The sequence below is a fragment of the Mytilus californianus genome, unplaced genomic scaffold, assembly GCF_021869535.1.
Source record: "Mytilus californianus isolate M0D057914Y unplaced genomic scaffold, xbMytCali1.0.p SCAF_8, whole genome shotgun sequence".
Taxonomy (NCBI): domain Eukaryota; kingdom Metazoa; phylum Mollusca; class Bivalvia; order Mytilida; family Mytilidae; genus Mytilus; species Mytilus californianus.
In genome coordinates, this window is record NW_026262734.1 from 103,548,836 (window position 1) to 103,562,106 (window position 13,271).

A 13,271-nucleotide genomic window follows, 5' to 3' on the forward strand; every position below is an offset into this window, starting at 1 on the left:
ATACTGAGGGTATCACATGAACCCCAAAAGGAGCGAAACCGGATGCGTCGAAAGGGTAAAAACATACTGAAGTTCAATAACATTTAATTTTTTTACGGAAGTGACAATGAATATATTATTTTTTAGTTAAATTTTTTTTTTTTCAATAGAGGAGCTATATAATGAGTCTGTCTTTAAAGGATTTGGTTATCTCAGAATAAATTAATCAACCTTGTTCTTAATTAACCTGTACAGTCAAAGTTTTTAATCTAATAAAATAGGTAACTGAAGATAAAACAAACAGTCGTAAAATATTTTGCCGGACTATCAGTATACGGCTTACATGTAGCATTAGTACGTCAGCCATTATTGAAAATTAACTGAGGGTACCCAGACTAAACGATTTCTGCTTGTCTCGCAATTTCATTATTCAGCATTACTGCGATTAGCTAGAGACACAAGTATTGGGTTGCTCATATATTAATATTGTAGTAGAAAATGTTTGAATGGTGGTCAAATTAAAGTTGCATTTGTTCTTCAAAAAATCCTACATTAAGGTTAACCTTGTAATTAAAGTGTTTTGACTTGTTTTAATGTGATATATTACTTTTCGATACATGAACTTTTGAAATATTAAGAAAAGATATGTGAGGTATTAGACTGCAGAGTAGCTACCGATCAACATTATAATATCAAAATGGACATCTCGATGCAAATGAGATTACGAAACACATAATATATTATGACGGAAAGGAAATATGGGGTAAGATTTAATCAAAAAGTAATCGTAAGACAACACAATAAAAACAAAGCAAAATTTGTCTACAATTCAAAGTCAGTCTTCAACAATAAACACATTGCTTTACACTATGATAAATTTTAGATCAAAGCCATTCTAGAAAACTAATAAATGAACAGAAAAGATATACTTCATTATTCACATCATTGATGATAAAAGGTTATACTTAAGTCTGTATGATATCTGGAACTTCCGGTAGATATTATCTATACTGTAGGAATAAAACCACTAATTTATTGCCCAATTGCTTTCTGTTTAAATTCTGCAATTTCACTCATTTATAGCTGTTTTGTCCTAATTTAAAATGAAGTGACAGTCATGTCACTATACTTTCCTGACTTGTGCTGAATATCTAACTTACCTTTAATTACATATTAGGGCGCACTGGTTCTGGGAAGTTTGGTAGTATAAAAAAGTAAAAATAACAAAAATACCGAACTCCACGGAAAATTCAAATCGGAAAGTCCCTTATCAAATGGCAAAATCAAAAGCTTAAACACATCAAAAGACTGAAAAACAACTGTCATATTCAGGACTTGGTACAGGTATTTCCTTCTGTTGAAAATGGTGGATCAAACCTGGTTTTATAGCTAGCTAAACCTCTCACTTGTATGACAGTCGCATAAAATTCCATTATATTGACAACAATGTGTGAACAAAACAAACAGACATAAAGGGTAAAAATGTCAAAAATAGGGGTACAGCAGTTAACATTGTGTTATAATCTTAATCCCTATAAAAACAAACAAATATGTCAACAAAGAAACACAAAATATGGCATATAAACAAAGCACATAAGCAAAAATGAAAGACAAGAATACAAAAAATGACAACAGCACAACAACACATTGGCGGGATGCATAGGTACCCAGCCACGTCAAAAGGATATTACCAAAAATTAACTATACAGTAAAGGTTAATAATTTACAAAGACAAATAAAAGAACACTATAACACGTACTTAAGATGATAAAACTCATGTACTTCTAATAGTAAAAAAGGGTAAATATGCCCTTTTTTTCTGATTTCATTTATTTTTTTATTATTAGAAAAATAATTTTCAACAAGAATTCTACAGGGATTCAAAGTCCTCTAGCATTCATTTGATATCAAAATTACCAAAATATTTAACTTTATGACCAAGCTACATCTATGCGTAGGAATTATTTTGTTTGAAGTATGTACTACTTTCTTGTATGTTCTTTCTGACCGGGCCCGAATTAGTGGTTCTATACCTGTACACATAAAGACTATAATCGGCCGGGTTTCCATGTCAAGCTAAAGTTATTTGATTAGATTACTTTAGTTTGCTACCTGTCGGACGCATTCATTTTAAAGCATTACAATTAAAGAGCTTCTGACGAATCGTTGTTTGCAAGGTAAGCTGTAACAACTTTCTTGATAAACAGATATACATGTTACAATGGAAAACAAATTTGAGTATATTTACAAAAATAATGTAAGTGCATATATGTAATATGTGGCATTTTATACTTGTATGTCTTATATGTGATATTGTTTTGAATGTTATATCAGTAAATGACAAGCAATAGTTACATACCCAAACATAATATATTTTCATCTGGATGAACATTTTAGCTCACAGTCAAATGAATAACACAATTAGTTGAAGCTATTTGTAAAGACCACACATGATATATGTGGCCCCTAATTTCTATGCGACTGTCATACAAGTGAGAGGTTTAGCTAGCTATAAAACCGGGTTTAATACACCATTTTCTACATAAGGAAATGTCTGTACCAAGTCAGGAAAATACAGTTGTTTTCCATTCGTTTGATGTGTTTGAGTTTTTGATTTTGCCATTTGATAAGGGACTTTCCGTTTTGAATTTTCCTTGGAGTTCGGTATTTTTGTTATTTTATTTTGTTCTAAATTATTAGTAAATTTGAGATATATATTATCTTTCATTTGTAACTCTTAATGATCATGATCACTTAATTATCATGATCATGTTAATAGTACGAAATTTACATCTACACCTAAGCACAGGAAGAAACATCAAAGGATGGAAAACAGCTTTCATTTGTTATTATTTTTTTCAATCTTGGGCCATTCATATTCTCTAGAAAAGGCGGGTAATTTGCGCGTCACAATGTGAGATGTATATCATCTATTTTGCATTAGATTTTAAGCATTATATAATACACTTCATCGACGATATTTTATCAGATTATATTTATCTTTGTCAAAGGTGTCGTAAAGTGTTTATATTAAACAATTAGAGGGGCATAATGACGGTCAGTCCCACAAATGTATCTGTGTAAATTTTCCCAGATATTAAAACGGATTTTCTGATCTTTCAATTTCCCTTTTAGCTTGTAGAGCTATAATGTCCGTCGTCGTAACAAAAATGTACTTTTTAACCAATGGACAAAAATCAACCAAACATGGCCTGAATGAGTTTTTTCTAGTATTTTTCACAAAATTATTTTTCTGCCAACAAACCCACACGCATCTGGCTACAATGAATTAGAATACATTGTGAATTAAATGCAAGCGTTTTTAACTATCTTGAAAAAACCTTAAAAACAGAAAATGAAATTTGATAGGGATATAACTGCTGACATACATCTTATACCTAATGCCCATTTCTTAAAAACGGGTTATTATAGTTTTACACTATCTAGTTCGCTGGTTAAACCTAGAAAAATTTTTGTTCATGCTCGGAAGGAATTACGTTATACAGTTTGGTTAAATTTACATGTTTCAATAAAGGGTTGCAAACATTTCAAATCCACAGCAAATTACAGTTCCCATTTCCTATAATCAGATGTCTCGAATGTTTGCGTGGTGTAACATGTGCATATTAACAACATTTATTGCCACAATTTGGCAATCCCTTAGGGGTAATCACTCTTTCTGTCCACCGTCCACACTTTTATGGAAAATCAATATGCAAAGTTTCTATACATTTTTGTGTAACTATAAAAGAAATGTCTCTTTCGATCTTGACGATACTTTTTTCTTTTTGATCAAAACTTAGTTGGTTTAAAAAACATAATTTTGAGACATACTTCTCGTGGACGCACAATCTAATAAAAAGAAAGGTAAACAGAGCATCAATCCTATTTGGTACATATGACTAGCTTCGTGTAAGAATTTGCTTTGAATTATACTTGTGGAGGAATATTAGAAAAAATAGGATAAAAACATAGATTTTGTTAGTAATTAACAACTGTTGGTGCTGGGATTAAACGGAGATTGATATAAATGCATTGATTCTTGGTATCAAAATTACATATTTCCATATTTACATATATTCCGTGTGTGAACATTTATTTTTGTAAAAAAACGTACACCTTTCCCTCAAAAGTCTGAATTAAAAAACGTTAAGTCTTGTTAGGCTTAAAGAACAAATTTGCGATATTTTCTTGCTGTTAATTCAATACGGTTTAGGCATTTTGCTGGCAGTCATATTCAGTACTGATTAGTAGCTTTTCTAACTATTTAGTATGTTGTTGTTGTGTAGAGGTAATGAACTGTCTGAACAAAGCCTGGACAGATCTTACTTGACTGTATGCTAATTGTCGGAATAGTTCTGTTCGCAATGGGTAAGACAGAAGATTTACTAAAAGAATGAAAATGCCGTTTATAGCCGGCAATACGGTATGGGATTTTTTTTCATTGTTGAAGGTGTACAATGGCCTATAATCGGTTGACAAAAAAACTTTCCGAAAAAAGAGATGATTTCAGCCTCCCATTTGTGAACTTTCCATGCCTATTTAGCAACATTCCCGCAGCGCCTGCATGTCGTGTATATAAATATCCCACTTGATAAGACTTTCAAGAGCTTGTATTTCTAATCATGATTTCCTTGAATTTCTGTTTTAAATTCTGCAATTTCACTTATTAATAGCTATTTTGTTCTAATTCAAAATGAAGTGACTATGCAAAATAAAAATGTATTTCCTGAAAGGTCTGAAAAGTGATTGACAGAACTGAATTCGTCGTCAGACAATTGTCTAAAACTTATTTCAGCTCTTTACAACGTATAACAGTTTTATGTTAAAACTTTGCAAATTATGTTAGAACCACAACATTTATATTGTGTTATTGTTATGTTACATGTATGATCAAAATGAGCCCATTTCATAGTGCGTCCTAAAATATTGTTCATGATATAACTAAAGAACATGATAATCTTTGTTCAAAAATGCGAAATGTGAAATTGCAAAATGTTCAACCTAAAGGGTACCTTTTATACAAACATGGGCATATGGATTAGTGAGCAATAACTGAAGCAACACACGAGTCTTAAACATGAAATAGCTGAAATTTTATAATAATCTCTGCCTTGTTGTATTTAAATACAGATGTTTTTAAATGCATGGACTGTATACAAGATTATATTTTTGCATACAAAAAGGCACTATAAAGCTAAGAATGGTCAACCATACAATCTTTAGAAATACGGCTTTAAATAATGAAAACAGCAAATTGTATCTGAAGTATAAACACGATAAATGACACAGCCGCCATTTTTTTTAAATTCCGATAGTTATGTTATTGAATATGTTCAAATGCCTATGTTCTTGCGGTTTAAATTGCGCAGTTAAGGTTAATATTTTTTAGCAAACATTTCTAAACAACCATATTTCTCCAAGTATATGTAAAGGATAACAAAAATCAACACGTGACTTTATCCATGATGCATTATCAGCCCTCGGACGATATATGCCCTCAAACCTTCAAGTCTTTCAACTTTTGGGCTGATATCATAACCTATGATTGAAAGAACATCCGACATGAAAACTGTCATTTAAATTTCTAATACTATCGATCTTCCCTCTACGAAAGCCTATTAGGGTCACCAAAAAAAAAATATTTATCTCGTAATATCTCGTAATTACGAGAAAACTATCGCGTAATTACGAGATAATCATTTTTTATCTCGTAATTACGAAATAATTATCGCGTAATTACGAGATAACTATCGCGTAATTACGAGAAAATTATCTCGTTATTACGAAAAAACTATCTCGTAATTACGAGAAAACTATCTCGTAATTACCAGATAAAATTACATATATATATATATATATATAGAGTCTATAAGAATCTACCAACCAGTAAACTTAATAGGTATTGGATCATCAAAGTTGACAATACTACACAAACAGGGAACTTTTTAGTGTTTTGTTTTCCATCTATTTATCGGTATTGTTACACAATCTTTTAGACTCGTATATATATATATATATATATATAGATATACAGATCATGATTACCCTTCCGGGGCACCTGATAAAACGCCCGTTTTTATTACCTCAACTGACCCAAAGGGTCAATTGATCTTTTCCCATCACATGGCGTCAGTCGTCCGTCGTCGTCTGTAAACTTTTACAAAAATCTTCTCCTCTGAAACCACTTGGCCAAATTGAACCAAACTTAGCCTTAATCATCCTTAGGGTTTCTAGTTTAAAAAAATGTATCCAAAGACCCTGCCCACAAACCAAGATAGCCACCATGGCTAAAAATCGAACATGGAGGGGGAGGGGGGGGGGGAGGGAGGGTAAATGTAGTTTATGGTTTATATCTCTGAAACTAAAGCATTTAGAGCAAATATGACAGGGTAAAAATTTTCAGACGAATCAGACTTCCCGTTGTTGGGATGCTGCCCCTGAATTGGTAATTTAAATGATTATTTTTCAGTTTTTGGTTATTATCTTGAATATTATAATAGTAAGATATAAACTGTAGGAGCAAAAATGTTTAGCCAAGTAAGATCTACAAATAAGTCAAATGACCAAAATTGTCAATTGACCCCTTAAGGAGTTATTGCCCTTTTAAGTCATTTCTGCAATTAAGTAAATTTTTTTAATCTTTTACAAAAATCTTTCTCCTCTTAATCTACTTGGCCAAATGAATTTTTATCTCGTAATTACGAGATAGTTTTCTCGTAATTACGCGATATTTATCTCGTAATTACGCGATAGTTATCTCGTAATTACGCGAAAATTATCTCGTTATTACGCGATAGTTATCTCGTAATTACGAGATAATTATCTCGTAATTACGAGAAACAAAACTTCTTACCTCGTAATTACGCGATAGTTTTCTCGTAATTACGCGATAGTTTTCTCGTAATTACGCGATAATTATCTCGTAATTACGAGATAAAACAATGATTATCTCGTAATTACGCGATAGTTTTCTCGTTATTACGATATAAAAATATTTTTTTTGTGACCCTAATAGGCTTTCGTATCCCTCGGCTTGTATCACTCTTGTCAACTTTTCATAAAACTGCATATCATTGCATTTTGAAGTCAAATATGTTGACCTGTCCTTGTTCATTTTTACTCGAACTTACGTAACACCGACGTCATAATGTTTGAACCGACATTTGTAATTTTGACTCGAACTTAGTGTAAACAATATTGTATTGTGAAGATAATAACACAGACAATACACATTTGACAGTTTTATTAGATATGGCAAACAAGAGAATATTCACGTTTTCAAATTCAACTCCTCCACATATTCCATTCTGAACTTATTAGGTCATCTTTCGGTTTGTTATTGAACCACATGCAAATATCGTTACTAGTGTGAACAACAATCCGATACAATTTGCTCAATCGATCATCAAAACTTACTGATGTTGTAAAAAATCAGGTCCTCGAAAAAATTTGATGCCTTTTTTTTATCTCGTTTTACTTGCTCACTCGACTAAAATCTTCATATATTTATATTTCAATTTAATATTAAAATGAGGTGAAGATTGATCGGCTATTAATACGTAAAGTAGTTGGTTTTGGAGTATCTTTCCAGGACGTTTAATTTAATATTTTACAGTATCGATATGCTAAAACCTAATAACCGGTACTTCTAAAATCTAAATTTGCAATGGCCTTCAAACGTGTTTCTAGCGATACTTACGAGTCTTATGTAGACGAAATGCTCATCTGGTATCTTTGATGATCTCTAGCTTAATGTTCAGATTTGTTTTATTTGTTTATTAAATTCACAAAGTGCTATGATATTTCACTTCACTATTTGCTATTTATTTTCAGATGAAACATATTCTGGTGTTCCTGTTATCATTGGCTATGTGGACAATGCAGATAAAAGGTATAAATCATCAACAAATGTTACCAGATATTCATTTCTAGGACTTAGTTATTGACATTGCAAACAGAACCCTGAGACTAGACCCCGGTTTAGAATTATTGTCACACTCACCTCTCTAACCTATTCCATGCTAAGAGAAATTTTCGTTATGCTGTATGGTGTGTAAATATACGCAATCAAGACCAGTTGGAATTATAATTGGGACGTCAAATCTGATTTGTTGTGAAGGGAAAGTGGCACGCTCATGAAACTTTAAAAAACTCTTTGATGGGTCTGTAAGTGGCCACTTGCAGCAAGACAGATACTCTGTCCCTATCCAACATGTAGGTAAACAATTTTGCGATATACCTACTTTGCAAGATGATCTACTTTCAAGACCAATTCCTCATTTGTTTAAAGAAAAATGCATGAACTATTTGCCACTGGACGTAAAGTAACGACATGAAAAACGAGTACAGTGTTAAGTTGGTGTGGGCATTCTTATGCAACTAATACATAATTAATAATGAACAATTCAGCATACATTGTTGCTTACTCATGATCAATTAAAACATTTAGATCATTTCTTAAAGAAGTCAGTAGAAGTTAGTTTTCAATCATGGTCTTCTATGGACTTTTTACAGTATCATGAAAAACACAGTTATCCTCCAATGTTCTACTGAATATATTGTTATTTATTAGAATAAAATGCAGTGTTGAGATTACTGCAATGAGACAATGATACATTCACCCAAAAACAAACAAAATAAATCCTTTTCTATCCTCGTTCTTCGTGGAGTTTTTTTTAAGTAGAATCTGTATGGGGTTTGGCAAAAGTGACAACAAAAATTCAAGACAATTCACCTATTCAATTTTTATACTTTTATCTTAAGGAAAACAAACGAAATAAATATTTAAATCGAATCAAGGCATACTTTAATTTAGATATTCAACTGTAATATTGCTAAAATATTTAATCACATGTTTTATCTGTTCAAGGATGTACAAATTAGTGTAAATGACATTCTTGTAACTTGATAAGATAAGAAACAAAATTTTAACGAAAAGTATGCATTGATGTCATACTTTTTCATCACTATAATCAACCAATGTCATGAAGTCGATTGGAAATGCATGGACCAGTTTTTGATATAACACAATATTGTTTTGTCCGTTTTGATCATTTATTCCTGGTGGTATAATACAATTTTGGGGAATTATGGTAAAGTTTATTTGTAATTTATTTTTTACTTTCGCCTTTACTTTTTTCTAAAGATGTAAATCCAGCGGCGACTATTACAACCAAAGCATCAGTGTCAACAACTTCTACTAGTGAAAATCAACCATCAGATGTAACACAACAATCAGCAATAATAAATCATGCAGGCGTAATACAACCAACTGTAACTAAAAACATCAGTGGCAACACACGCACCAGTCCTGATACTACAACGTGTCCTAACACTACCACCAATCAAATCAATACCACCAGTCCTAACACTGCTACCAATTCTAACACTTCTACTAGTTCTTACACTGCTACCAGTCCTAATACTACTTCCAGTCCTAACACTGCTGTCAGTGTTTATACTACTTCCAGTCCTGACACTGCTACCAGTCCTAATACTACTTCTAGTCCTAACACTGCTACCAGTTCTAATACTACTTCCAGTCCTGACACTGCTACCAGTCCTAATACTACTTCCAGTCCCAACACGGCTACCAGTCCTAATACTACTTCCAGTCCTAACACTGCTACCAGTCCCAATACTACTTCCAGTCCTAATACTGCTACCAGTCCCAATACTATTTCCAGTCCTAACACTATTACCAGTCCTAATATTACTTCCAGTCCTAACACTGCTACCAGTCCTAATACTACTTCCAGTCCTAACACTGCTACCAGTCCTGACAATGCTACCAATCCTGACACTGCTACCAGTCCTAACACTTCTATCAGTCATAACACTGCTACCAGTCCTAATATTACTACCAGTCCTAACACTGCTACCAGTCCTAATACTACTTCCAGTTTTTACACTGCTACCAGTCCTAATACTACTTCCAGTCCTAACACTGCTGTCAGTGTTTATACTACTTCCAGTCCTAACACTGCTACCAGTCCTGACAATGCTACCAATCCTGACACTGCTACCAGTCCTAACACTTCTATCAGTCCTAACACTGCTACCAGTCCTAATATTACTACCAGTCCTAACACTGCTACCAGTCCTAATATTACTACCAGTCCTGACACTGCTACCAGTCCTAATATTACTACCAGTCCTGACAATGCTACCAATCCTGACACTGCTACCAGTCCTAATATTACTACCAGTCCTGACAATGCTACCAGTCCTGACACTGCTACCAGTCCTAATATTACTACCAGTCCTGACACTGCTACCAGTCCTAATATTACTACCAGTCCTGACAATGCTACCAGTCCTGACACTGCTACCAGTCCTAATATTACTACCAGTCCTGACAATGCTACCAGTCCTAATATTACTACCAGTCCTGACAATGCTACCAGTCCTAATATTACTACCAGTCCTGACAATGCTACCAATCCTGACACTGCTACCAGTCCTAACACTACCACCAGTCCTAATACTACTTCCAGTCCTAACACTGCTAGTCCTAATACTACTTCCAGTCCTGACACTGCAACCAGTCCTAACACTACCGCCGGTTCTAATACTACCACCAACTGTAATACTACAACCAGCTGTAACACTATAACCAGTTGTAACACATCCACCAGCAGTAACACATCCACCAGCTGTAACACTATAACCAGTTGTAACACACCCACCAGCAGTAACACAACCACCAGCAGTAACACAACCACCAGCTTGAACACAACCATCAGTTTCGACACAAGCACCAGTCGTAAAACAAGCACCACAATAACAACCATCTCTTATAGTAACAGCACAAACATATTACCAAGCATGTACTTCATTAGCTTTTCAACTATTGCTGTGATGTCATTAATAGCATAGGTTTGTTTTTTGATTAACCAGAGATATTTTTATTACTACCATGACATAAGTGAGAAATGTATAAAGCGAAATAACAATCGTTCTGTGATATTCAAACGTACTCGCTTATTTGATTTTATTTCGATAGTTTCTGTACAATATACATGTATTATTGCATAATTTATTTTTGAAGATGATTCAAAACATCGATTTGCTGGACATACAGGCTATGTTTAATATTCTGTATTGTATTTGTTAACCAACTTTACCATTATTTTTTTCTATATTTCTTTTTGATTATTGATTTGAAGCATTGTTATATATTCACAACTGTCTTTTTAAACCACCTTTAATTTAAAATGCAGATTCGATGTGGACAGAAAATGTATATATTAAAATGTCTATCTAATACATTTGCAAGGAATGAAGAAAGTTTCCTCATGAAATAAGGAAAAATGCGATATATCTCTTTTGTGTGCAATATCACTTATTCAAAACAACTTTTTTTTCAAAACGTCAGGTTGTTTGTAGAGTATTGAATTTAGTTACATTTTGTCTTTTGTGAACCAGGCTTACAATGATACGCGTTTCGTCTATTTTAGACTTTTCAGTCGCACTCGAATCAAAGTAATTGGAGGGTCAAATCGATTATTGAGTTGAATATCATTCATTTTTGATAATCATTTTTTTTCAAATGGGCCAAATTAGTCTATGTTCATATAAGCTTTTGGTGAAGAAAAGCTTAAGTGTTATAAATGAGTTAAACGTTGTAATTACACATAAATTACGGAAATTCTCGTATTACTGATATTTCTTGTCAACACAGAAGCAATGGGTATTTGGCTGGCGATGTCTTCTTGAACAACATGTCCACCAGCATTGGCATTGACCCTGTAGTTGAAAAAGACGAAAACATGATATGCAAGACGCATGTGTCGTCTTTAATTTACTGTTGCTCTAATTTAAACAATTGGAAGGCTTAGTCGAGGAGCATTGAAAATTGTGTATTCTGGAGTGATTTTACCATTTGGAACTGAGATTCAACGGACAATTTACATGATTATGTTGGTTGTAATACTGTTTCATCATAAAACCAAACACCCCTTCAATCTGATAAAATCAATAACGAATACAACTTAAAGTAGTGTTGGCCCTAGATTACTTCCATTTCCCTAGTAATTGCCAAATTAAGGAACTATCTCCCTCGTAGATTTAATTCCATGTCTAAATTTGGCTACACTTTATGTCTGCATTGGTTTTATCAACTCTTCATCATTTCTATTAAATATTAGATTTTCAGATACTTTGGCCTAAAGCATCAATGTAGCGGCATTAATAGTCGAAACGCGCATCTGGTATAGTAAAATTAGTACCGTTCATGTTATCAAGAAGAGCTATATAAGCGCTGTACCTTTGATATATTTGTTTTCATAGTAGTCATACCGCTCAGCAAAACAAATTTTTCATGCAGACTAAACAAGGACGGAATCGTGTATTCCCAAACAGAAAAATAAATGAACAAATTGCTTTCAAATCGTATTCAAATCTCTTTCAAATCGTAATTCTGCAATTTGTTAGTACCATTTGCTTGCGATTCATTAAAGAAATTATAAACAAATCAGAATTCGCCAAATTCCCAAAACTGATTTCTTTGTGATTTCTTTCAAATGTATGATTTGTTAGCAATTTGTTTCTGTTTTTGTGTGATTTCTTTATGATTTGTTTACTTAGAATATCGTATGAAATGATTTCAAAAAGATTTGTTAACTTTATTCGCTAAAATTGTGTGATTTCGTTATGATTTGTTTACTTGGAATATCATAGGAAATGATTTGAAAATGATTTTTTAACTTTGTTAGCTATCATGGTGTGATTCATTGATGATTTGCTACAATGAAAACAATGTTATTGCATTCAGATTTTCTGGGTTTGTCTTTATCTCTGACTTCCGGTTGAGGTCAAATTCAAATTTCAAATACTTTTCTACATTAACTGAACAAAGAAGGTTGCAAGATGAAGAGTAAGATATACTATCAATGATGACAGTGGTAAGTATCTTAGTCATTAACTTATTGTTTCAGGAATTCAATTGTAAGTCAACTATTCAAACATGTCAAAGGTCTTAAACTTTTATATTCGGAAACTGTGCATTTAAATATCTCGTTATGTGTACTGTCTGGATAAATTTTCAAAAAAAATGTGTAAAAGACATGTAAACAGAACGAGACGAGCAATTAAAGAGTAGCTTCCCGAGTCAGCAGACAAAATGCACTGGCATGTTTTATGTTTAAATTTTTCATGATGTTGACTGGTCAGGTATAGAGCTGTAGCAGATTTGGACCCAGACTAAGACCCATCGCCTACTAGCATTCGGCATCCTTCTAGTAAACGTGGTTGCCCATGTTGTCAAATCTCGTTAGATTCAAATTCTG

The 13,271-nt window shown here is 33.1% G+C and overlaps 1 pseudogene; it reads left to right on the forward strand.

The window, feature by feature from the left end:
• Positions 1–4,381: 4,381 nt before the first annotated feature.
• LOC127712941 (mucin-2-like) lies at positions 4,382–10,714 on the forward strand (annotated as a pseudogene).
• The last annotated feature ends 2,557 nt before the right edge of the window (positions 10,715–13,271 follow it).